Source organism: Cryptomeria japonica, chromosome 1 (assembly GCF_030272615.1).
Source record: "Cryptomeria japonica chromosome 1, Sugi_1.0, whole genome shotgun sequence".
In the NCBI taxonomy this organism is placed as follows: domain Eukaryota; kingdom Viridiplantae; phylum Streptophyta; class Pinopsida; order Cupressales; family Cupressaceae; genus Cryptomeria; species Cryptomeria japonica.
Genome location: NC_081405.1, coordinates 198,841,802 through 198,866,970, shown reverse-complemented (window position 1 = coordinate 198,866,970; position 25,169 = coordinate 198,841,802). Strand labels below are relative to the sequence as shown.

General features: G+C 37.5%; 1 protein-coding gene across 3 annotated transcripts in view; it reads right to left on the bottom strand.

Annotated features, from left to right (window-relative positions):
* Nucleotides 1–25,169, bottom strand: part of LOC131070133 (protein DETOXIFICATION 46, chloroplastic) — a 214,964-nt gene that overhangs the window by 151,326 nt on the left and 38,469 nt on the right. The gene's annotated exons all lie outside the window — the stretch shown is intronic.

Sequence of the window (25,169 nt, the reverse complement as noted above, 5' to 3'; positions counted from 1 at the left end):
TTGAAATCTTCAACAAAAACATTTCTCATTGCTGGTCGGGTTTTTTGGAGGAAATAACAAGTTCGATTTTGCATGCATTCGTAAAAATCGGGTTTTAAAAATGCAATTACAAGTTTAAAATCCTCCAAATTGCACTTTATAGAGAAAATCAGGTTTTTTGGGCAAAATAGCGAGTTTTAAATGTCACTTTATTTCATTTCTAGGCAAAATCGGGTTTTGGCGAGAGATGTGCAAGTTATAAATTACTTGTAAAGGGAAAATAAAATCCCTACAACAAGTTTTAATAACTTGCACATATGTAATAGAGGTTAAAAATCCCTATTACAAGCAAAAGACATTAAAATAGGGGTTTTTCAAAAGAATTACAAGTAAACTTGTAACTTATCCAAAAAATCCCTATTTTAACTTAAAAAACCAAAAAGCAACAAGGGGGAAATAAAAAGCAAATTACAAGTTCTTATTTTTCAATAAAAGTGCACTTGTAATTAGCCAAAAATTTCCCTACAAAGACCAAAACAAAGAAAATCATAAAAACTTGCAATTCAAGGAAAATTTCCCACCTACAATCAGGGAGAAAAAACCCGAAATTGAAGGAAAGACATAGCAAACGAACCCAGAATGCGACGAAATTCAAAACGCAGTTCGAGGATGGACTGAGGATTAAGCCAGTCCAAGGATTAGGCGAAATTATACCTCGGAAAGCATTCCATAGAGTAAAATTTTCATTTTTTGACAAAAATTTCATGTAACGGACCTTCATTTTTTAAAACAAAAATGAGGACAAGGAGGATGGCAGCCCCTAGCATGTCCAAGGGCTTTTGAATAATCTTCCAAATTAAAGTTAAATAATGTTGAAATAAATTAAATTCCCATAAAATAGTTTTGAATAAAAATAAAATAAATAATATAATTTAAATAAAACTATTTATTTAAATAATTCTAAAATAAATTAAAACAATTCATATTTTGCATAGATGTATATAAGTTTCCATATAAAGTTCTATGTTACTTAAAATTATTTAATTCTTATTTTATTTTATGTATATTATTTACTTTATTTATTTGTGAAGAAATATTTTTATTTATTCAAAGCGATTTATCCATTTCAAAATTATTTTATTTCAATTTAAAATTATTTGAATATTTTATTTTACAATAAAAAATTTCGTGATCATTTTTTATTTATTTATATTATTTCAAAAATTGTTTTGGAAAAAAATTGGCAACGCAAAAGTATAAGATTTTTTGAAAAAATGGGAAAATAATCGTCAAAAAATTGGATTTAAAAAAAGTATATTAAAAAATTAAAATAAATGTTTTTAAAAAAAGAAAAAAAATACTTGTTTTTAAAATTTGAAGGTATTTATTATTAATCAAATATGAAATGAACTCGAGGGATAAAATGGGGAGCGAGAAAGAGCAGCCGAATTGCAAAAAGGAGCAGCTGAATAGCGAAAGCCACCAGGATGCATGCGAAAGAGAGAAACTAGGGCAAGACCACCTGCGAAAACCTGTCAAATGGAGAATACTGGAAGTAGACTGGGACGATCAGGGAATGCCAAACAGTCAAGCAGAACAAGCATGTCACAAACCAATGGAGAAAACCACAAATACCTGGAACAATTGGCATCCAAAACAAAAAACAGAAAGCGACACAATTGAAATCGACCTCACTGAGGAAGTAGATGAAGACAGACACATCCTTGAAACTCATGCGGCTATCGCCAGATTTGTTGGACCAAAAATGCCCAGGAAAATCATTCGCACATGGGTGGACGAAAATTGGGGAAAGCATGTTGTCATCAAATTTCTTCCCAAAAATTTCTTCGTCGCTGTATTCAAAGATGGCATGGACAAAGATTACACCCTAGATCTAAAAAACTGGTTTTTAGACACATATCCTCTATACATCCAACCATGGGCACCAAATTTTGATCCAACATCCTTGGCGGAATATGAAACACCAGTCTGGATAAGATTATTTAATTTGCCAATAGAGTATTGGAGCGATCAAAGTCTGGAAAAAATTGGTCAAACATTGGGTATTCTGCTAGAAATTGACGAAGGAATTATAGAACAGAATCTATACACATATGCGAGATTGAAAATTGCAGCCATTAAAAAGATTCCACAATCAAACACCCTCCTATCAATGGATGGAGAATGAACCCAAAATATTGAAATAGAAAAGGAAATAAAGCCATGCACGAAATGTGGAAGTAGACTACATCAAACTGAAAGTTGCAGAATTTTTGTTAAAAAAGCTTTTGACAAACCCCAAAGGAACCCTAAAAAAGTTTGGAGAAGAAAAGAAAACATTCCGCCACAAGAAGGCCAAGGATTAGAGGTCATCCCCCTGAAAGTACAAACAGATAGCACCCCACAGAACGTCTCACAGACCCCCTCTGAGGAACTGGCGAACAAGTCTTCGGACAAAAACCAATCTGACAAAGGAATTGAGCCAAAATTAACTGAGAAGGAGGCACTAGGCAATCAAGAGGAAGACTTGGAAGGACAAGTTGAAACCTGCTCGGAGAACTCAGAACCAACACAGGACAAAGATGAGCTCGATATATTAGATCCAAGATGCATAAGTCAATCCGCTAACACCTTTCTTGGCAGATCCAAAGGAATGGGAGGGAGAAGGAGCCACAGGATGATAAGAGAACAAAGAGCAAAGGAAAAAGGAATTATTAGTATATTGGATTACATGAAAGTACCCAAGGGAGGAAACCCCTCCCTTGGAGAAAAATGAAGATTACATCCTAGAATGTCAGGGGCCTATCTGCTCCTGACAAAAAGCGCTTGTTCAAAAGAGTTTTGAACAAGTTAGATTCAGATCTAGTTATGTTGCAAGAAACCAAGCTCAGTGGAGAAAAAGCTATGGAACTTATGAAATACTGCTTCAGATGGGAAGGTGTTTTCCAAGATGCTCAAGGCACTGCTGGAGGGCTGGGATTAATGTGGAACCCGGCTTGTGTGGAGGTCAATCCGATTGCATCATGCAACAATTGGATGGCATGCATTATTCACCATAAAACAATAAACCTCAATTTTCCTCTATTCAACATATATGGACCTATTAGAACAAAAGAGAAACTGAAAGCCTGGACAGAAATTACTGATCAAGCTAGGCTGCTCGATTTGGATAAAACAATAATGGCAGGAGACTTCAATGCTATACTGGACATCGATGAAAAGGAGGGAGATCTCAGGAAATCTGCAAAGGTGATAGATGATTTCAGGGATTTTGTATCAAATTGCAAATTGATAGATATTATACCAAAAAATAGTCGGTTTACTTGGACAAACAGAAGACTTAATTTTTCGAAAATCTCGGAAAGATTAGACCGCTTATTTGTCGGGGATTGGTGGATAAGGGGTGAATTTGTCATGGAGACTAACATTGTTCCTCAAATCGGCTCAAATCACCCTCTATCCCTGTCAATCGCGCAAGAGTTAACTGGTAAGAAAAACTATTTCAAATTTTTAAGCATGTGGTGGCACAATCCAAATCTCATGACCAATCTTAAAAATTGGTGGTTAGAAGGAAACATTTTTTCTAGTTCCCCAAGCTACAAATTCATGAAACGAATCCACTTTCTAAAAAATAAACTCAAAATCTAGAATAGATTCTCCTTCAAGAACATATTTGCAGAAAAAACCAGATTAGAAGAGAAAATGGAAACTATTAGTAATCGGGTTATGGTGGACGGAATGAAAAATTCCGACTATGAATTAGAAAAAAAATTAAAAGAACAGTATGGAGAGATTTTAAAGAGGGAAGAAACATACTGGAAGGACAAGTCTAGAGAACTGTGGATAGCGGATGGAGATTTGAACACAAAATTCTTTCATGCATCCTCCAAAGCTAGAAGAGCCAAGAACAAAATCAGCACAATCAAGGATGAACAGGGCTCACTAAAAACATCTGAGAAAGAAATAGAGCAAGCAGCACTAGATTACTTCATAGGGTTGTTGGGAGAAAAGGACCAGAATGACAATGAGAATTTCCCTATAATTTCAGAGGTGATTGACAAACTTATAACAGAAGGGGATTGTGAAATACTGCTTGCACCTTTTTCATTAGAAGAAATCAAAAAGGCTACCTTTGCTCTACATCCACACAAGGCACCCGGACCGGATGGACTGACTGCAGAACTCTTCTAGAAATGTTGGGATTTTATGGGCAAAGACATCTGGTCTGTAGTTGAGGAATTCAGAAAGAAGCAGAAGTTCGTTAAAGAAATTAATAGAATATTAAAATAATGTTAATTTTAGTATAAATGCTCAATAGTGTATAATCTATTTTAGTTAGATCGTCTTCGATCTTCTCAGCAGTTTCTTATTAGAAACTTGCTATTCTTGTAAATATCCTTGTATTATTTATTAGCGTCTTGCTCATTCTGATATTCATTCAATTCTTTGAAATCCATTGCGTGTCTTGCATTGTTTTATGGTATCAGAGCTATAGGAGAAATGTTTTCGAAAAAAATTTAATTCTAATTTCCAATTAGTGGAAATTTTCGAAAAATTTTTTCTGGTGTTTAAAAATCCTTCAAAGGTTTTTTTGTCCGTTGCCTAGCTCCTGTTTTTTGCGACCTGCACCCTGTGGTCGGCGTCGTTCAGCGTCGTGTGTCTGCGACCTGTGTTCACGCGACCTGCAGGGTCGTCACGTTTTTCTTTCGCGACCTGCAGGGTCGTCACGTTTTTCTTTCGCGACCTGTGTTCGCGTGACCTGCAAGGTCGTCACGACCTCCGTCTGTCATCTCCGGCGTCGCGACCTCCGTCTGTCATCTCCAGTGTTCCGTCTGCAATCTCCACCTACAACCTCCTGTTGCTGGTCCGCGCGATAACCCCTTCTGCTCGTGCCTCCCTCCGTGGCCCACGCGCGAACTTCACAGCGCGCGGTTTCTGACACGCGAGCTTCACAAACTGCGTTTTTCTACATAATCTGCATTTTTTTTCGATTAAGGTGTTTACCTTCTGTTTTTCATCGAAAATAAATTTTTCTTGTAGAATCTTGCTGGTTTTTTTGAAACCTAATCTGGTTAGTTGCCCGATTTTTCTGGGTGCCTCGATTTTTGTGCCTCGATTTTTGAGCCCGCGGATCCAAATTCTAACAGCAGATTCCTTCTGGGTTTTTCGCACGCATTTCTAGGTGGTCTTTGGATTTTTCTGGGTCAGCCAAGAATTTTTTTGGGAAACGTGCAAATGGCTTCTCTCACCAATCTGATGTTAGAAGGGAGTCAACGCTTTAATGGTCACAATTACAACATCTGGAAACAGCGTATGTTGACCATTTTTGAATATAGGCGTCTTGACCAGCTTGTTTTAGGAAAAGAGCTCAATCCTGGTACACCTAGTGCAGATCAAGATAAGTTTGATGAACGCAATCAAGAGGCAGTTATGCTTCTCAAACTCTCAGTGACTGATGATCAGTTATCGCAGATTCCTTCCGACAAGACAGCTTCTGACATCTGGAAGCATCTGAAGGAATTGCATGAGACATCCGACAAGAGCCGAGCATTCTTTCTAAAGAATCAGCTGTTCTCCATTATGATGGACAAACGTATGTCCTTACAGGAACACCTCACGAGGATTAAGGACATTCGAGATCAGCTCGAAGCTATTGGTCGGACTATGGAGGAAGAAGACATGGTAGTAATCACTCTGAAAAGTCTTCTGAAATCGTATGAACACTTCATTGAGACCCTCAATATTACTTCCACTAATGTTGATCTGAAGTTTTCAGAATTGTGCACCAAACTTCTACAGCAGGATCGCTGGAAACAACAGTTTGGTAGTGGTACTACATCAGCCTCTTCGGAAAATGCCTTCACAGCTCAATCCTTTTTGAAGGATAAAGGCAAATTTCAGTCATCTCAGTCTTCTCAGCAGAAAGGCTCTTCTCAGACACAGGATGGAGCTAAGAAGAAGAATGCGCAGTGCAATTACTGTCACAAGTACGGCCATATGAAGAAAGATTGTCGTCAGAGGCTAGCTTCTGAACAAAAGAAGCAGGGAGGGTCACACCAGAAGGCGCATGTTGCTGAACATTCCGAGCAGAAGGAATCTGCCTTTTATGCCTTTATGGCTAAGAGGTCTTCAAATCATGCCAGGTCTTCTGCTTGGTACATCGACTCTGGTGCATCACGTCACTTTTCTCATCGGCGTGACTGGTTTACAGACTTCTCCCCTTTCAGTGATTCCGTTGTATTTGGCGGAGGTGAGGAGTATACAGTTGTTGGCAGAGGCACTGTTCAGATACAGTCTGGTGGCAGGACTCTCCTTTTTCTGAATGTGTACTATGTTCCTGGAATGGAACTTAATCTGCTCTCTGTCAGCCAGATTATGAGGAATTCTCCTCAACTAGATGTGGTGTTCAGTGCTCACAAGTGTTCCATCATTGATCGGGCGACTCGTCTTACTGTTGTTGTTGGTCTAGAGGATCATGGCCTATATAGGCTTCTTGACACTGGTGATTCTCCTGAAGTGGCTCTAGCAGCTCGTGTCTCTCCTCTCAGCACTTTGTGGCATCAGAGATATGGACATCTCAACATTCAGTATCTCTCTCAGCTATCTCGGGAGGGACTTGTTTCAGGGTTACCTGATATTCAGACTCGGCATCTTGGAGTAAGTGGCACCTGTCAAGCTATCAAACAGCATCGGACTTCATTTACACATGGAAAGTCTTGCCGCGCATCTAAGGTACTTCAATTACTTCATGCTGATATTTGTGGTCATATGAATACATCTTCTGTTACTGGTTGCAAATATTTTTTGCTTATTGTAGATGATTTTAGTAGAAAGATGTGGGTGTACTTTCTTAAACATAAATCAGATGTATTTAGTATCTTTCAGAAGTTTAAGTCCTTTGTTGAAAAAGAGTCTGGACATAGTATCATTACTCTTAGGACAGATAACGGGGGGGAATTTTGTTCTTCTGCATTCTCCAACTTCTGTGATACCCATGGCATCAAACGCCAATTGACTACACCCTACACTCCTCAGCAAAACAGTGTTGTCGAGCGTCGCAATCATACGGTTGTTGAGATGGCTCGCTCTATGTTACAACACAGGAGTGTTCCGAATAAGTATTGGGCTGAAGCAGTGTTTACTGCTGTCTACCTTCTTAACCGTTCTCCTACTCAGGCTGTTAAGGGGAAGACTTCATACGAGGTTTGGTCTGGTCGGAAGCCTCAGATCAGCCACCTGAAGGTTTTTGGCTCTGTTGCCTATGTTTGGATTCCAGATGCTAAGCGCTCCAAGTTGGATTCCAAAAGTCAGAAACTCATGATGACAGGATACAGTGATCACCATAAGGCCTACAGACTGATAGATATAGACGCTGAACGTCTTATCTTCAATCGTGATGTTGTATTTGATGAAGACAGAGGATTCTTTCAGTCCCCTTCTTCTGAGCAGAGTTCTGAGGATCAGCCTCACAGTGTTCTTATTCCATTAGGTTCGCCTGATGGGAGGGATGATGCAGAATCTATTTTCGATGATGCACTACCTGAGTTCCCTCCGGAGAATAATCCTCCTCTTGCTGCTCCTGTTCCTAATCCTGAGCCTCTTCCAGCTCCTCCAGATGTTCGCACTTCTACTCTTCGGCCTAAATGGTGGGCCAAGACCATTGGTGATCTCAGGGATACTGAGCTCATTGAGGGTAGAACCTCCCGTAATAAGAGCAAACAGCAGCATACAGTCAATTTTGCTCTCGTGGCTAACATACACAGTGTTTTTGAGCCTCGGACATACTCAGAGGCTAAAGGTATACCTGAGTGGGAACAGGTTATGGAAGCTGAGTTCCAGAGTCTTCAGAAGAATCACACTTGGGCCCTTTCTGATCTTCCTTCAAGGAAGAAGCCCATTAGCTGCAAATGGGTGTACAAAGTAAAATACAAAGCTGATGGAACCCTAGACAAGTATAAGGCTCGTCTTGTTGCTCGTGGGTTCTCACAGAAAGAAGGCATTGACTACGAGGAGACTTTTGCTCCTACAGCCAAAATGAGTACCATACGGCTCGTTCTTGCCTTGGCAGCCTAGTTCAGTTGGAAAGTCCATCAGATGGACGTCAAGAGTGCTTTTTTGAATAGTGACTTACAGGAAGAAGTCTACATGACGCAACCCCCAGGATTCAAGGTTGTTGGTCAAGAATAGAAGGTCTGTAGACTAGTCAAAGCACTCTATGGTCTGAAACAAGCTCCTCGGGCTTGGTACATGAAAATTGATAAGTACCTGACAGATCATGGTTTTCAGCGGAGTCCATCTGATGCAAACTTGTATATCAAGCATTCTAGTAATGATATTCTGTTTGTGGTTGTCTATGTGGATGACTTAATCATTACTGGCAGTTCAGCACATTTGATCACTGGGATCAAACAGGATTTGTGCCGCACCTTTGATATGACAGATTTGGGACTTCTACATTACTGCTTAGGAGTTGAAGTCTGGCAGACTGAGAACAGTATCTCTCTCTCTCAGTCCAAGTATGACAAAAGTCTTGTGGACAGATTCAGAATGCAGGATTGCAAACCTGCCTCTACTCCTATGGAACCCGGGCTCAAACTTTCAGCTCAGTCATCCTCACCAGTTGTGGATGAATCTCTGTTCAGGCAACTAGTGGGCAGCCTAATCTATCTTACTGCCACTAGACCTGACATCAGTTTTGCAGTGAGCTACATTTCACGCTTCATGACAGCTCCCAAGGCTGATCATTGGATAGCAGCGAAGCGTGTGCTGCGTTATGTGAGTGGCACTCCTGATTATGGACTTCTGTACACTCGGAGTTCTGATCCTATACTCAGTGGTTACACAGATTCTGACTGGGCAGGTTCGGTTGATGACCGTAAGTCTACAGCAGGGTATGTGTTTAGTTTGGGATCCGATGCTGTCACATGGACTAGTAAGAAGCAACAGGCAGTGGCTCTCTCCTCGACAGAAGCAGAGTATCGGGGAGCAGTTAAGGCATCTTGTGAGGCGGTTTGGCTTCGACGAATGCTTGCGGATATGCATGTCTCCCAGGCAGGTCCTACTCCCTTGTTCTGTGATAATCAGGGAGTGCTCAAACTCGCCAAGAATCCAGTCTTCCATGAAAGAACCAAGCATGTGGAAACTCATTGTCACTATATTCGACAGCTGGTTGAAGACAAATCCATCCAGTTGCTGTATGTTCCTACCTCGGAGCAGCCAGCAGACATCTTCACCAAGCCCCTTGGTTCTGATAAATTTGTAAAATTCAGGGGGTCTATAGGTGTAGTTAATAGATTGAGCATTAAGGGAGGGTAATAGAATATTAAAATAATGTTAATTTTAGTATTAATGCTCAATAGTGTATATTCTATTTTAGTTAGATCGTCTTCGATCTTCTCAGCAGTTTCTTATTAGAAACTTGCTATTCTTGTAAATATCCTTGTATTATTTATGAGCGTCTTGCTCATTCTGATATTCATTCAATTCTTTGAAATCCATTGCGTGTCTCGCATTGTTTTACAAATAAACCACACTCTAATTGCGCTAATACCCAAGAAGCAGGACTGCGAATCAATGAAGGATTTTCGTCCCATATCCTTGTGCAACACAATTTACAAAATCATCTCCAAAGCCTTGGCTGAAAGACTAAAGAAACTGCTTCCTAAACTCATCTCGGAAAATCAAAATGGATTCACTCCAGGAAGGGAAATAGCGGACAGCATCATCTTGGTTTCTGAAATCATTCACTCTATCCATAAAGAAAAGCAAAAAGGTATGATCATCAAACTTGATGTAGCTAAAGCATATGATCGTGTTGTTTGGAATTTCTTAATGTGTCCTTAAAAAATTTGGATTCCCTGGAAAATGGATTGAGTGTATCAAATTTTGCATATCTACGGTAAACTTTTCACTGTTGGTAAATGGAAATGTATGCGGATTCTTTGGTGCCACCAATGGTCTGCGACAAGGTGACCCTCTGTCCCCAGCCCTTTTTGTGCTCATGGCTGAAGTGTTAGGAAAACTGATTCAAAAAAGACAAGCAGAAAACACATGGAAAGGAATCAAAGTGCATGAACAGATGAGAGTTGTCACCCATTCTCAGTTTGCCGACGACACCATTATCTTTGGAGAAGCGACAATTGAGGAAGCAAAATGCATTATGAATACATTGGACAACTACTCAGAACAGTCCGGGCAGATTATGAACAAGCAGAAATCACAAATAATATTTTTGAACACCAATAAGAAATCTCAGCAAAGAATTGCAAATCTCATGGGGATAGAAATTGCAGACCTCCCCCCTCAAATATCTTGGAGTCCGAATAGACAAAGGTTGCAGACAATCACAAATATGGGATGATGTGAAGAATTCTTGTTTAGCAAAATCAAATCAATGGAAGAATAGATGGCTATCACAGGCAGGGAGACTCACCATGGTAAAATCAGTACTTTCAGCTATCCCAATTTACAGTATGTCTTGCTTCAAGCTTCCATATGCTGCTGGAAAAAACTTAGACAATATTCTGAGGAAATTTGTATCGAAAGGAGCTAAGGAGACCAAAAAGATACTTCTCATAAATTGGGATACAATGTGCTTAGTAAAAGAAGGAGGTGCTGGACTAAGGAAAATGGACTTGCAAAATAAAGCCTTGGGCGCAAAACTGGCATGGAAAATGTACACTGAGCCCCAGAAGCTATGGTGCAGGATATTCCAAAGGAAGTATCTGGACTCGGAAAACCCAAACAGAATTCTTACCATGGCAAACTCTGAAAGAGGATCAGCCACATGGAACTTTCTGTGGGACTGCAGAAGCATCATAACGGAGCATATTTCTTGGCATGTTGGGAATGGCAGAACGGCTAGATTTTGGAGAGATTCTTGGGAAGGGGAATCCGCTCTGATGGAATTAATCAACAATCGTGACTGGATCAAGAGCATGGAGAACACTTGGGGCCAATTTGTGGGCGATTACTTTGACACAGCTAAAGAAAAGGATGGGAAAAGAGCATGGAAACAGTTCACCAATGGATGCCCAATATTATGCAACCAAACAAACGAAATACTAAAAGGCAGAGCCATCCCAATATCATTAGAAGAAGACAAGATTTTCTGGTGTGCTACCAAATCTGGTGCATATTCAGTAAAACTTGGATATGAAGTTCAAAGGAATAAAAATTCTAATCCGGAATGGCCATACAAGTTATGTTGGGACAAGAAGCTGCTACCAAAAGCAGGAGCATTCTTGTGGATAGCACTCCACAACAGAATTCTAACTGGGGATAGATTAAAAATGGTAGGCATTGAGGGCCCCAACATGTGCATCATGTGTAGAACACAAAAAGAAACTGCCAATCATCTACTTTATAACTGTCCTTATGCGGAAACCTGTTGGAATTGGTTCTTTGAGAATACAAATTTCAAATGTGTCAGGAATGAACAGTTATATAACTTCCTCACTGCATGGCCTATCAAGCACAACTCAAAATGGAGCGACCTCTGGATAGTTGGACCATCATTGATTACATGGCATATCTGGAATGAAAGAACAAGAGGATATTTAAAGAAAAAGAGCTCCCAGTAGACAAACTCATCTGCAATATCAAAAGTGCAATTGAAGAAACTATCAATGGAAAAGTAAATGCATATAATGAATGGGACCGCATGATGGAAAAATATTGGCTTCTAAAAAGACAGACATACATCCCACTCACCACCAATAAGAAACTGGATAGAAAGAATGTCAGATGGAAAGCTCCGCAAGAGGATTGGCTAAAACTAAACTTCGATGGTGCGAGTAGAGGAAACCCGGGAGAAGCTGGCCTGGGTGTCATAATCAGAAATAACACGGGAGATATTCTTCACGGAGCATATGGTGACCTTGGCCATGTCACCAATAATGTGGCAGAAATCAGAGCTTTAGAGGCAGGATTGAATCTATGTGTACAAAAAGGACTCTCCAAAATCATCATTGAGGGAGACTCACAGATTGTTATAAATGGGATAATCAAATCATATTTTCACAGTTGGAATTTGGAAAAATGGCTTCCCCGAATTAACCAGCTACTCAGCTTGATTGGAACTTACGATATCAATCATGTATACAAAGAAGGGAATCGGTTGGCAAACCATCTAGCAAATCTGGGAGTTGAATGCAATAATGAAATTGTCACATTTGACAAATACTCAATGATAGAAAGCATTATTGAGCTGAGCAAGATGGATTCTTCATGCGAAGGCATCGGTTAAAAAATCCAAGGAATTAACATCCCGACCCAAGATATGTAGGTGGCAAGAGATATATGGGTCTGCCTTCATAGTATATCTTGGATCGGGATTATGTAATCAAGGTGGCGGGTGGACAGTCTTAGTTTTTATGTTATGTCTGAAGGCAAACAGTATGTAACCGTATTTTGATACATTAATATAGGGCGCTATCCCCGTAAAGATAGCACTTACCTTAAAAAAATAAAATAAAAAATTGAAGGTATTTATCATTGTAATTAATAATTATGTCATACTGACAATAAAATTCCAATTAAGTTTTGAAAAGATATAAATTTTAATTTTAATATAAATATTTATATTTCTTAATTTTTATTTTTTAGTAAATCAAAATTATTAATAAAATTAAGTAAACTATAATAAATTAGAAATATTAATAAGTTTTAAAATTGATGCGGGAATCCAATCAACTATTCTTTCTTCTTTGGAGACTTCCAGAAAGAAAAGATCAAAGAAACCCTTTAGTCCACCTCTCACAAGAGCCTTAGCTACTAAACGAAGTCTGCATAAGGTTTTTTCGGTAGGATTGGTTTCTCCAGTTTCTTTGAATGTTTTGAGGGGAGCTGATGCTTCCCCTCAGGACCAATGAGGATTATATCCTGGAATGTTAGGGGCTTAAACACCCCTAACAAACGACGCTTGATTAAGTCACAATTGGACTTAATGAAGTGTGATTTGGTGTTGCTACAAGAAACTAAGCTAAATCTCTATTCGGCTGATAGGTTATTTTCTTCTTGGAAAGTATGGAATTTTTGCCCATCTCCCTCTTCAGGTGCTTCAGGTGGGCTGGCAGTTCTTTGGAGAGATTCTGTTGTACATTTCTCATTAATTGCTTCCTCATCTAATTGGATGCTTGGGCTAGTTAAGAGCAGGGCGTCAAATTTAAAATTTTGGTTATTCAATGTTTATGGTCCTTCTGGGGTTCTAGAAAAAAGAACACTTTGGAACTTCTTGGTTTCTCTTGCTACTCCTCTGTGGAATGTTTTTCTGATCTTTGGGGGAGACTTTAATGCAATTACTAGTATGGATGAAAAGGTTGGGGGAATCATCCCTAATAAACATGTTATGTCAGACTTTTGCAGCTTCATTCATTCCTTGAATTTGGTTGATTGTAAACCTCTCAATGGTTCATTTACATGGACTAATATGCGAAGGGACTTTTGTCAAATTTTGGAAAGGTTGGATCGTTTTCTGGTTTCGGATAATTGGTTCAATTCGGGACAGGATTTTGTGTCCTCAATCCTCCCCTTTTCTGGTTCTGATCATTTCCCTATTCAGTTTAATATTTTCGAGGATAGGGCTCCTAGAAAGTTACCTTTCAAGTTTGAGCCAATGTGGTTAAGGGATCAATCGTTTTTGCCTTCCTTAAAATATTGGTGGAATTCAGCTCCATTTTTTCCTGGGTCTCAAATGTTTCAACTTGTTAACAAATTGGGCTTTTTAAAGTTAAGGATAAAGGATTGGAATGTGTTGCATTTTAAGAATATTTTTGGTGAAAAGGCCAGGATTCAGGAGGAAATTGAGCAACTTAATGAAAGCATTGTTGCTTCGGGTATGTCTTCTGCAATGTACGATAAGCTAAAATTGTTAAACATGCAGTTGAGTGAGACCTTGGCTAGGGAAGAATCTTATTGGAGACAGAAGTCTAGGGATCTTTGGCTTTCTGAAGGCGATCAAAATACCAAATTCTTTCATTCCTCTTCTAAGCTCAAGAGACTTCGCAATCGAATCTCTTGTATTATTGACTCTAATGGTAATACTCTGATAGAGGAGGATGATATAGTCGCCGAAGCTGTTAGGTTCTTTAAGTCTCTTCTTTCAGCAAAGTCGGTGGTGGTTGATGACGAGTTTGTAAACTCGATCCCCCCTTTAGTCTCTCAAGAGGACAATAGGATGCTTATGGCCCCATTTTCGTTGGCTGAATTGAAAGAGATAGTCTTTTCCATGCATCTGGAAAAGGCGCTGGGACCAGATAGATTTACGGCCTTATTCTTTCAGAAATGTTGGGACTTTATAGGAAAATATGTGTTGCAAGCCTTGGAGGAGTCTAGAAGGAATAGGTCGATACTAAGATAGATTAATACTACTCTCATTGCTATTATTCCGAAAGTAGATAACCCCACCTCTTTTTCGGATTTTCGTCCAATTGCCTTGTGTACCACCTTATATAAAATCTTTACTAAGGCAATCTCGGTTAGGTTGTCTAAACTCCTTCCTTGGATAATTTCCTCGGAGCAGGGTGGGTTTGTACCTGGACCGGAAACTTCTAAAGGCGCCATTGTAACTCACGAAATCCTGCACTCCATGTCTCAACAAAAGATCCCAGCAATGATTCTTAAACTAGACATGCTTAAAGCTTATGATCGTGTTAATTGGCAGTCCCTGGTGGCGGTCTTGTATCGGTTTGGGTTTTCGCATAGTTGGGTTAATTGGGTCTTTTCATGTATATCCTCTGCCCGCTTTTCAGTTTTGATTAATGATTCTCCCTCGGGTTTTTTTGCTTCCTCCCAGGGAATTAGGCAAGGAGATCCCTTATCTCCTTTTTTGTTTATTCTTTTGGCGAAAGCATTAAGTAGGGCTATATCTAAGGCTACGACATCGGGTTTATGGTCGGGCATCAGAGTGGATGGCCTCCCTTCTTCACAATCTCATTGCTTATTTGCTGATGATACGCTTTTGTTTGGGGTGGCCTCTATGAGGGAAGCTCGAGTTATTAAGAAAATTATTTCTGATTATGCAGCCTTCTCTGGTCAAAAGGTTAATAATCAGAAGTCCAAAGTCTTTTTTGTGAATGTCCCCTCTTTAGTTCAGGACAATCTTGCCCGCTTTTGGAGCTTTCAAGTTGGGACTTTTCCCTGTATGTACTTAGGCATTCCTTTCTTTCTGGGATCAGATAAGACCTCCTTTTGGGATAAAGTTGTTCATTCTATTACCTCCAGAATTTCCTCCTGGAATCATAAGTGGCTAACAATGGCTGGTAAGATCCTTCTAATCAAATCAGTTTTGAATGCCATTCCTACATATTTGATGTCTATCCTACAGGCTCCCTCCCAAGTCATTAAGAAAATTAAGGTTTCCCTCAAGACCTTCCTTTGGAATGATAATTTAGGAGGGAAACAGAAGATTCCTCTTCTTGCTTGGGATAAAATTTGACGTCCCAAGGAGCTGGGGGGTGCGAGTATCCGTGACCTAGTTATTCAGAATAAAGCATTGGGGGCAAAATTGATTTGGAAGTTATATGCAGCCCCCTATAGTAAATGGGCCTTTGTCATGCTCGCCAAGTATTTAAGGGGAGCATCCAGAGAAAGGATTTTTACTGCAACATCCATTCCGAAGGGTTTTGCGTTTTGGAATTTTTTGATTTCTTGTAGGGAGGTGGTCCTACCACATTTATCTTGGGTTGTCCATAATGGGAGAAAGGCCCGTTTTTGGGATGAAGTTTGGAATGGGCATCCGGCTCTCTCAGCTATTCGTGATTGGTCCTCGTTGCCGGATATCCCATCGGATCTTTGGGGACCTTTTCTTGCAGATTATTTTAACATTGTCACCTCAAGTCCATGTTTAGTGGTTAAATGGAAGGATATCCCTCCCCTGTCTATCAATAATGATATTATTTTAGCTTTTGTAGAAGAACTTCATAGGAGACCTTTAGTTTTCCATAACAAGGAGGACTCTTTGGTTTGGGTCAAAAGTGCTTCAGGCTCCTATTCGGTAAAAGAGGGGTACAATTCTTTGGTTCAGGCCCCTATGCCTTTTTGTTGGCCTACTAAGCTTTTCTGGCATCCTGCTTGTCTTCCAAAAGCAGGGGCTTTTGCTTGGTTGGCAGTCCAAGATAAAATCCTTACTGGAATGCGATTGGATAGGCTTGGGATTACAGTAGTTTTCCCTTGTGTTTTCTGTGGTTATTGTATGGAATCGGTGGATCATCTTTTCCTGCTATGTCCTTTTGCCTCTGAATGTTGGTATTGGCTGTTTGGTATGTTAGGATGGTCTTCTTCTCTCTGTCCAAATCTACTTTCACAATTTATGTCCTGGCCCTTGATGTTTCCCTCTTCGTTCTACTCATCTCTTTGGGTTGTTGCTCCATCTCTGGTGATTTGAAATCTTTGGCTTGAAAGGAATTCAAGAATTTTCAAACATAAGTCTGCATCTTTGGCAGACATAATTGGTAAAATTCAAACCTCTATTAGTGAAGTGGTGCTTTCTTTCATTCATAAAAATTTAGATCATCTGAGGTCCTTTTCTCATTGGGATAATTGGGTTACTTGGTGATGGTCTTCACTTCATTGGATGCCTTCTCATGGGGTTGTATCAGATGGATTTTCTTCGCTTCTTAAGCGCAAGATGGTTAAATGGAGCCCTCCTCCTTTCCCTTCATTCAAACTTCAGTTTGATGGGGCCTCTAAGGGCAATCCGGGGAGGTCTGGGATTGGGGTAATTATTTTTTTATCACTCTTCAAAAATCATCAAAGCAGTTGGTAAATATATTGGTTTTGGCACTAATAACGTGGCTGAGTTTCAGGCTTTATCCTTTGGACTTGATCTTGCTTTTTCTCTAAACATTAAGGATATTGTTATTGAAGGTGATTCAATGCTGGTCTTTCAGGCGATTGCTAGCAAAAAGTGTCTCTCTTGGCACTTGCAGTATTTTTTGGAGCACATTCTCCTCCAACTTAATGGTTTTTCCACTTTCTCTATTTCTCACTATTTCAGAGAGATTAATGTTTTCGCGGATTTCCTTGAAAATAAGGTTGTTGCTGAAGGGGCTGATTATATAGAACTTGCCCCTTCGAACTTTCCTATCTCCTGTATGAAACTTCTCTCTTAACAGTCCTTCCATTCGGAAACTTTCTTCATTCCCTTTTCTTGGTGTGGTTGTTCTTTCGTAAGTGCCTATAATGAGGGTGTTGGCCTTTGAGGCAAGATCATTGCTATTAACATTTTTTGGGTGAATCTCCTCATTAAGGAAAGAGTTTGTTGTGGTTTCTATTTTTTTGGATTGACCTACCTTTGCCCGATTGGCCTCCCCCATCTCCTTGCTTTATGGGGAGTTTACTTCCTTGTATGGCTATAGGGGGGATGTTGTCTTGCCTTATGGCACCATCTCTGTTCTAGCTATTTCTGGTAGTAGCTCCTTATTAAGTATGGAGGATGGGCAGGCAATTTAAGCTCAGCTGATAGTTATTTGATAGTAGATGGGATGTGGGTCGATTTTCATGTTCGTTCTATGGCTGCAATTTTTTATTATTATGGCTCCCTGTTGATGGATATCTTCGTTCTTCTTTTGTTAGTTTAGAGATTGTCCTTTGATCCTCCTTTATTTTTCAGCTGTGTGGCATGTTGGTTGGCAACTTATATGAATGAGATTGTTTGGGTTCTAGTGTAATTATTTCCCAAATGGTCAGAGAGGGGATCCCTTAGGATCAGCTGGCAGCTTTGGTAATTATTGGTCTTTTTTGCTTGGCATTGTCTTGTCTCATGAAGTTACATGATGGGTTTATGGGATTATCATACGGCAGATGGATACCTCGATCTCTTTTGGACCTTTTGGGGACTGATTTGGCATCGGACATTCTATGTTAATCATTATTTTTCGTGGTTGAATTTCGTTATAATGCTTTGATGCTCGGTTTTTTTGGTAATCATTTCCCTTTGCGGATAGATATGGGTTACCTTGCCATGAGTCTTCGTTTCACATTAAGTGGCGCTGATCCTTCTGTTGAATCATTATGTTCTGTGGGTGCCCTGCTGTTTAGGCAATTGCTTTAATGATTGGGCCTGTTGTATGATTTGAGGGAATTTTTCATCTTCTATTATGAGGTCTCTTGCTGGACATTTTCTTTTATGATGACAAGATAATCATACAACAGTTATCTTCTTCTCTGTTATATTCCGGATAGGTCTGTAGGTATGGCATTCATTCTTTTTGTTCTTTTTTCTATTTACACAATGCTCTGCATTATTTGGAGATTGTTTGGCAAAATTGGTGGTTGGTGGCTTTTTCTGAGGAATTGGAAAGTGCAGTTTATTTGGTGGTGCAGATGGCTCCTTATCATGTTGTTACTAATATGGCTTTTGCTTTGGACTATTTTATGGATTGGCCTCACCCTGTTTCCTGAGGGTTTTCTCCATCCTTATCTACTTCTCATATGGATAGGCATATGTATGCTAATCATTTTTATGTTGACAGGATTGCTTTTTCTTGGTTCCCTTTTGGTTGTGTGTTTTGTTCTCTGCAGGGCCTTGGACTCATGTGGTGCATAGGAAGATTGGCTTTTTGGGGTGATGGCACTGATTTTGTTTAAGATATATGGTGGCTTCATTTTGGGATGTTCTTCTTCACTGGGTCCTACAAGCTTTTCAAAGCTTCCTTTATATCTAATGCGATTAATGTTGTAATCCGAGGTTGTATTCGGGTCGCCTATGGGCTATTGTAATGGGTAGATAGGCTTTTGTTTTCTTGAGCAATACTGAAGGGTTTTTTTACTGGTTCTTCCCCTTCAGTGCTCATTGAACCAAACACCATGTAAAAAATATAAAGATTTAATATAATTTCAGTGGGTCATCTACTTTTATTGAAAAATAAAATAAGTTTTAAAATTGAATTTAAATAATTACGTTCGTTAATATTAAAATAAAACAAACTATATTTCTTAAATTTAATTGAAAATTTTATATATTAATATTTTAAATTTTAAAATTGACTATAATATTTTTTTAAATTAATTTTAATTTATTAAACAGTGATTTTTTATGTATAAAAAATATATTAAAGCAAAATAAATGTAAATTTGTATTGTATTGTAATAAATTTAAAATTTAATTGAAATAGTTACATTTGTCAATACTAAAAAAACAATTTAATATTACTTAAATTTAATTTCAATATTTGAATTGTTAAATTTTATATATTGATAATTTAAAAATTAAATTTTAACTGATTAAAATGTATTTTTTAAATCTAGGAAAAACATATTAAATTTATATATTTATTGTAAATGTTAAATTTTATCATTTTATAATAAATTTAATATATTAATACCTTTCAAATTTAATTGAAATAATTATGTTTGTTAATATTAAAATAAAACAATGCCATATTTCTTAAAAATTAAATTAGATTTTGATTTAACTAAATATTATTTTTTTATTAAAAAAATTAAATTTTATTAACTTTACCTAAATGTTAAATTTCATGATAAATGTTAAATTTAAATATTATTGTATTGTAAAAATAAGAAAAAAGAAGCAAATTTATCATTGCTAAATATTATGATAAATGTTAAATTTAAATAATATTGTATTGTAAAATTAAGAAAAAAAACAAATTTATCACTGTTAAATTTTACAAAAGCAAACATGTTCGTATATGTTTAAATTTGTCATGTGTTAAATATTATTAAAGAAAAAATAATAATAAAGAATACAACAAAAGGAAAACCCTAGGGCATAGAATCGCACGGGCCTGCAACGGCTTCAGGTGGATAAATCACATGGCCTTACCTGTAATAGGTTGAAAATACTACGAAAAACGGTGGGGGTAAATCGTGCAGGGTAATCTTTGTGTTTCCTTGCAATTTTCCACCATTTTAAATGCCTTTGCATGCGAACAAAGCATGTTGAAAAATGCACATTTAAGATTTTTTTTTAAATCGCAATTTTTTGGGGGAAAAAATGGGCTAACTTGCTGATTCCCAATTTTTAAAGATTAATCACGATTTTTTTGCGATTTTTGCTTCTTTGGTTTGAAGAACCAACGAGACGGTTGTAACTGTCAACCAAATTCAAAAATTGTGTTTTACTTCCTTGCGTTAAAGAAGAGTTCAATGTCATTTACGATAATACTATAAATAATTTTTCAATAAAATTCTTTTTAATCAAACCCAATTGGCAAAAATTAGCTCTAACTAAGTTACAACTCATCATTCAGTTATGACAAACTTCCAACCATATAAACAGAAAAGCAAGACAAGACCCTATACTAACATAGTTCGAAAGCCCTGAATTCAACGTTTTTCCACAAGTCTGAACTCCGCGTTTCATATGGTTTAACATGAGCACAAAGTTGATATCACACAATGTATGCAGTCCATCTGAGTCGAATAATGCGTACAGATAAATACACTTAGATCGAAGGTAAAATCAACCATCATTTTTTTGTATATTCTAACTGTTGGTCTTCATCATTAATGAGAGCTTTGAAAAAACAACAGATGCTATGCAGATATTCGTCAACACAAATCTGAATAATCTAATGCAATAAGACTGAAACAATCATCATCAAATCGATCCGATTATTAAAGTTGACATCAATCACAAACATGCCAACAATCTCCCCCTTTGGCATTGATGTCAAAAACCTGCAAATCGGAAAACCCAAATCTGAAACATCAAAACACATGTGAAACATCACCATGGCAAACTCATCTGAGTTTTGATTTGTCAATTTTGATATAATATTAAAGAGATGACAATAAGTACTGTTGTTCATATGATAGTTTGGTTCCAAGACAGAAAAGTATTGATGGTTAAAGTACATGATCGATTATCAAACTTAATAGACTATAGCAGTCAAGTCATCCGACTAATTTATGATAATTGATTTCTCAAAGAGAAAGAGTAAACTTGTTTAGTCATACATCAAAGTTTATCATCTTGAACTCAATCAATCAATAATATATGTCCATAGGCAAGGATTTTTGGGTGTTGTGATAGATCCCCTAAACTGAAATGTGTGCCTTAGAGGAAGACTACTTTTCTCATGATTTTATGGCTATTGTCTTAGCACCCTGCTATGGTCACAAGTATATTGTGGATAGTTATTATTCTCAACACATCTCTTTTTTTAATTTATAAGAAAACTTACTATACTCGTCAAGTTCTTACTTCATGATGTTTGATCATTGGTATTTTTGCACATTCTTCCTTCCTGCCCTTTGGCATGCACCCTATAGATTTCCATGGTATTGTTATATTCAATCAGTCCCTAGGTTGTTATTTGTGAGACTCATGTTTGCAGAAGGAAGGGTTTTGATAATTAAAACATGTACCCCATTTTTTTAATTGAATGCAAGAATATGGCTCATGAAATATCTTTAAGTACCTATGTTGCATGGAAACGCATCTTCAACCCCTTGGGATGTGTCTCATGTGCCCAAGGCGTGGCTTGTGTAATGTCCCTACTAGTTAGGGATCACTGTCCTGCAAAACAAATTGTTAGAATACAACATATACATCAATTTGTTACTAAATCAACTTGCAAATTAATTTAAGATTACTTAATTAACACTAATCACAATTCTTATCTAAAAAAGGATACGATGCCATACAAAGTATGCCCTTAGGCGGCTGTGAGGCTAGCCTTCTTGGAACCCCTCTTGGTTCCAAGCCATCCAAGAAAACGAAGGTGAATTCGATTCCTGTCTTGGATGTAATTTCTTACATCCGAGCCATCCAGGAACCAAGGTTTTGTAATTTCTTACACCCAAGCCATCCAGGAAATCGAAGGTTAATTCGATCCCTGTCTTGAGTGTAATCTCTTACACCCAAGCCATCCAAGGCAGACCATAAGTCAATTCCTTGCCTTGGGTGATATACCTCATCACCCAAGTCCATTAGAGGGGACCGGCCAGATCCATCTCTTCTTGGATGAACTTGTCAACCAAGCCATTCATATATGCATATAGATCATCAGTATATATATATATATACTGCCAACCAGGGATTCGCGTATCCCTCCATTAAGCATAAGGGAGTTTCCCCCCTATGGCCTTCATTATTTAATCATATTTATATTGCATTTGCCAATTTTATTATTATTTCCATTTCGTAATTCACATTATTAACATATATTCTTAACTATTCCTTAATAAATAAATCAGATTATATTCCCTATAAATTACTTTCCCTACCCATTTACTAAGTCACTAGTCAACAAATCAGATTATATTGCCTATAATATAAATTACTTTCCCTACCCATTTACTATCATTATTCCACTTAGTAACTGTAGTGGCAGACAGATCTGATTTGCGTCAGATCTTGTCCGCCACAGTATATGAAATTGTTTAGTATGTATGCCTTAGTCTTAGTATCTTTGTAGTTTATGATAATATTATTAATATTACATTCTGCATACAACATTATCAGGTTTCATGTGCCTCATATATTAAGCATACTTACTAAACACATCCCCCCATGCATACCACCCAGAACAGGGATGTTACTGCCTGTAAATTCATAACAGTTCTGATCTGATCTGATCCATGCTGCGAGAAAGTTTATATTTATTTTCTTTTTCTTTTTTTTCCGTACACACCATCCTCCTTTTCCACTTAATTCTATTTTCATATATATCTTTCATGTAACCATTCATGAAAAGGTCACATCTTTTTGAAACCCAAAGGTCCTGGCTATAAGTGCATCTCTCTTGATTATACCAATTCGATAACTATCGATCATGTTTTATTACTTTTAATTACCGATACCTAATTCTCTTGTTTTAATATGACTATCTGTTTTAATATTAATAAACCATCGATAATTCTTTTTAATGGTTTTGTTTGCCATCAATTCTATTTATTATACTTACTATTAGACTTTAAGATATTCACCGATTATGGTCATGCATAACTATCGATACCTTTGTTTTAGTGTTCTCCAATTAATATCGTATCTTTTCACATGATTCTCATTATGCTAATCACTATAGTTTATTACTGAATTTATTTAATATGACATGATCATTGTAATCTGGAAATCACCATAACCTGATATGTAATGTTACTTATTTATTTATTTATATTATTTATTTTTATTTGAATATTTCAAGAATATTATTAGTAATAAATATTAATATATATTAATTAAATAATATATTTAATAAATAAATAAATTCCAAATAAAATTCGTTATTATTATTATATTAATTAATAATAATAATTACTTCATTTAGGATGTATCTAACGATCAAGGAGGGGACATGACAGCTTGAGACGTCTCTGTGTCTAGGAGACACAACCCCAAAGTCTCTCGCCCGTCTCCCGTTGTCTCCAATGAACGCAGCAAAAACAAACCTAAAAAGCACTTTTTTTGTGAAAAATGCAACCCAAAAAAACCCTAAAAAACACACAATAAGAAGAAAAAAGGCGACATGACCAACAAAAGTAATCAAAAAACGCGACACAGCCATGGGAAGAGGGAAAAACACCACATGCGACACCACCACAGGAAAGGAAAAAAACGCAAATGTGCACACCACATGCGCGACACCACAAGAAGAGGAAGAGCAGACGACAAGGCATGGGAAGAGTAGACAACCAAGCACCGGAAGAGCAGACAACCAAGCACCGGAAGAGCAGACACCTACAAGCACCGGAATCTTCAGCCCACAACCCTACTATTTTGTTGCAATGGGAATCTTCACTAACCTTTCATCTTCCACAGGTTGGTTTGCAAAAAAATAATTTTTAGATTTGATTCATTTCAAATAAATTAGTATTAACTTGTTATTTATTAACTATTAGTATTAAGTTATTAACAGTATTTCGGTGCTAATAGTATTAGCAATATTTTAAATTTTTTATTTTAATAATTTAACATTGTATCACAATTTTCTTTAAAATTTGATTATTAGAAGTATTAAAATTTAAAATTTGTAATTTTAATACTAATACAGAATATTGTAGTTTGTATACAAAGTTTGCACTAAATAGTCACATGGTGAATAGTGAAACTGAATACAAATTATAGTGAAGTTGAACAAATTTGGCAAATAAAATTAAAAAATGTAGATTGCATTCCAATTATTTTGTCTTATAGTATGACAATATGTTGTCTTACTGCAGGACAGATAAAAAAAATTATTCTTAAAGTATGACAATTTTATTTAGTAATAAATTTAATGTCAAATCTGAATTTTTTTATTTTTCCATGTAGAATGTCAGGTGGAGGAAAGCAAGGCTTTTACCCACTATGGAAGTATGTTGACCAGGTTCTGGGGCCGAAAGAAACAAGTGGAACAGACATAATCCATTGTAAACTTTGTCCAATGCATTGGAAAGGCACCTACACAAGGGTGAGGGCTCAAATCCTTCACCTATCAACAAATGGAGTTGAAGGTTGTTCAAATTAGTCAAAATGATATGATGTTGTGAGGGAACAAGAAAGGGCTGATAGTAAAGTTTCTATTCAAAGCTCTCATGCTTCAACAACAAGGACAACTACTGTAGCTCAAAGTTATAATAGAGAGTCAGAAGTGGGTGTGACTTCTAGAAATGGAACAAGTCATGCTCGCAAAAGACCACACATTGGCAGCTGAAACCCCATTGGAAGATTGTTTGATGTGCAAGGTTGAGAAGCAATTGATGCAGCGATTGCACGATTCTTCTATGCAAATGGAATACCATTTAATGTTGCTCGCTCACCTTTCTATAGAGAGATGGTCCAAGCGATCAATAATGCACCAGCAAGCTATAAACCACCTAGATATACAAAGCTTCACACTAGTCTAGTCGATAAAGAAAAAACTCGATTAGAGGAACAAACTGAACCATTGAAAAGAGTGTGGGCTATAGAAGGATGCAATATTGTTATGGATGGGTGGACGGATGCTAGGCATCGTCCACTACTTAATATCACGGTAACATGCAGCAAAGGGCCTTATTTTTTGAAGGCAATAGATAGTTCAAGGGAAGAAAAAAAATGCAGATTTTCTTCATAACCAGCTATGTAACAGCATTGAGGAGGTGGGGGCATCACATGTAGTCCAAGTTGAAGCTGATGCTGCCCCTATTTGTAAAGGCGCAAGCATATTGGTGCAAAAAAGGTACAAACAAATGTTTTGGATACCATGTTGTGTGCATTCGTTGAATAATGCACTCAAATGTATTGGCAAGTTCCAATAGAT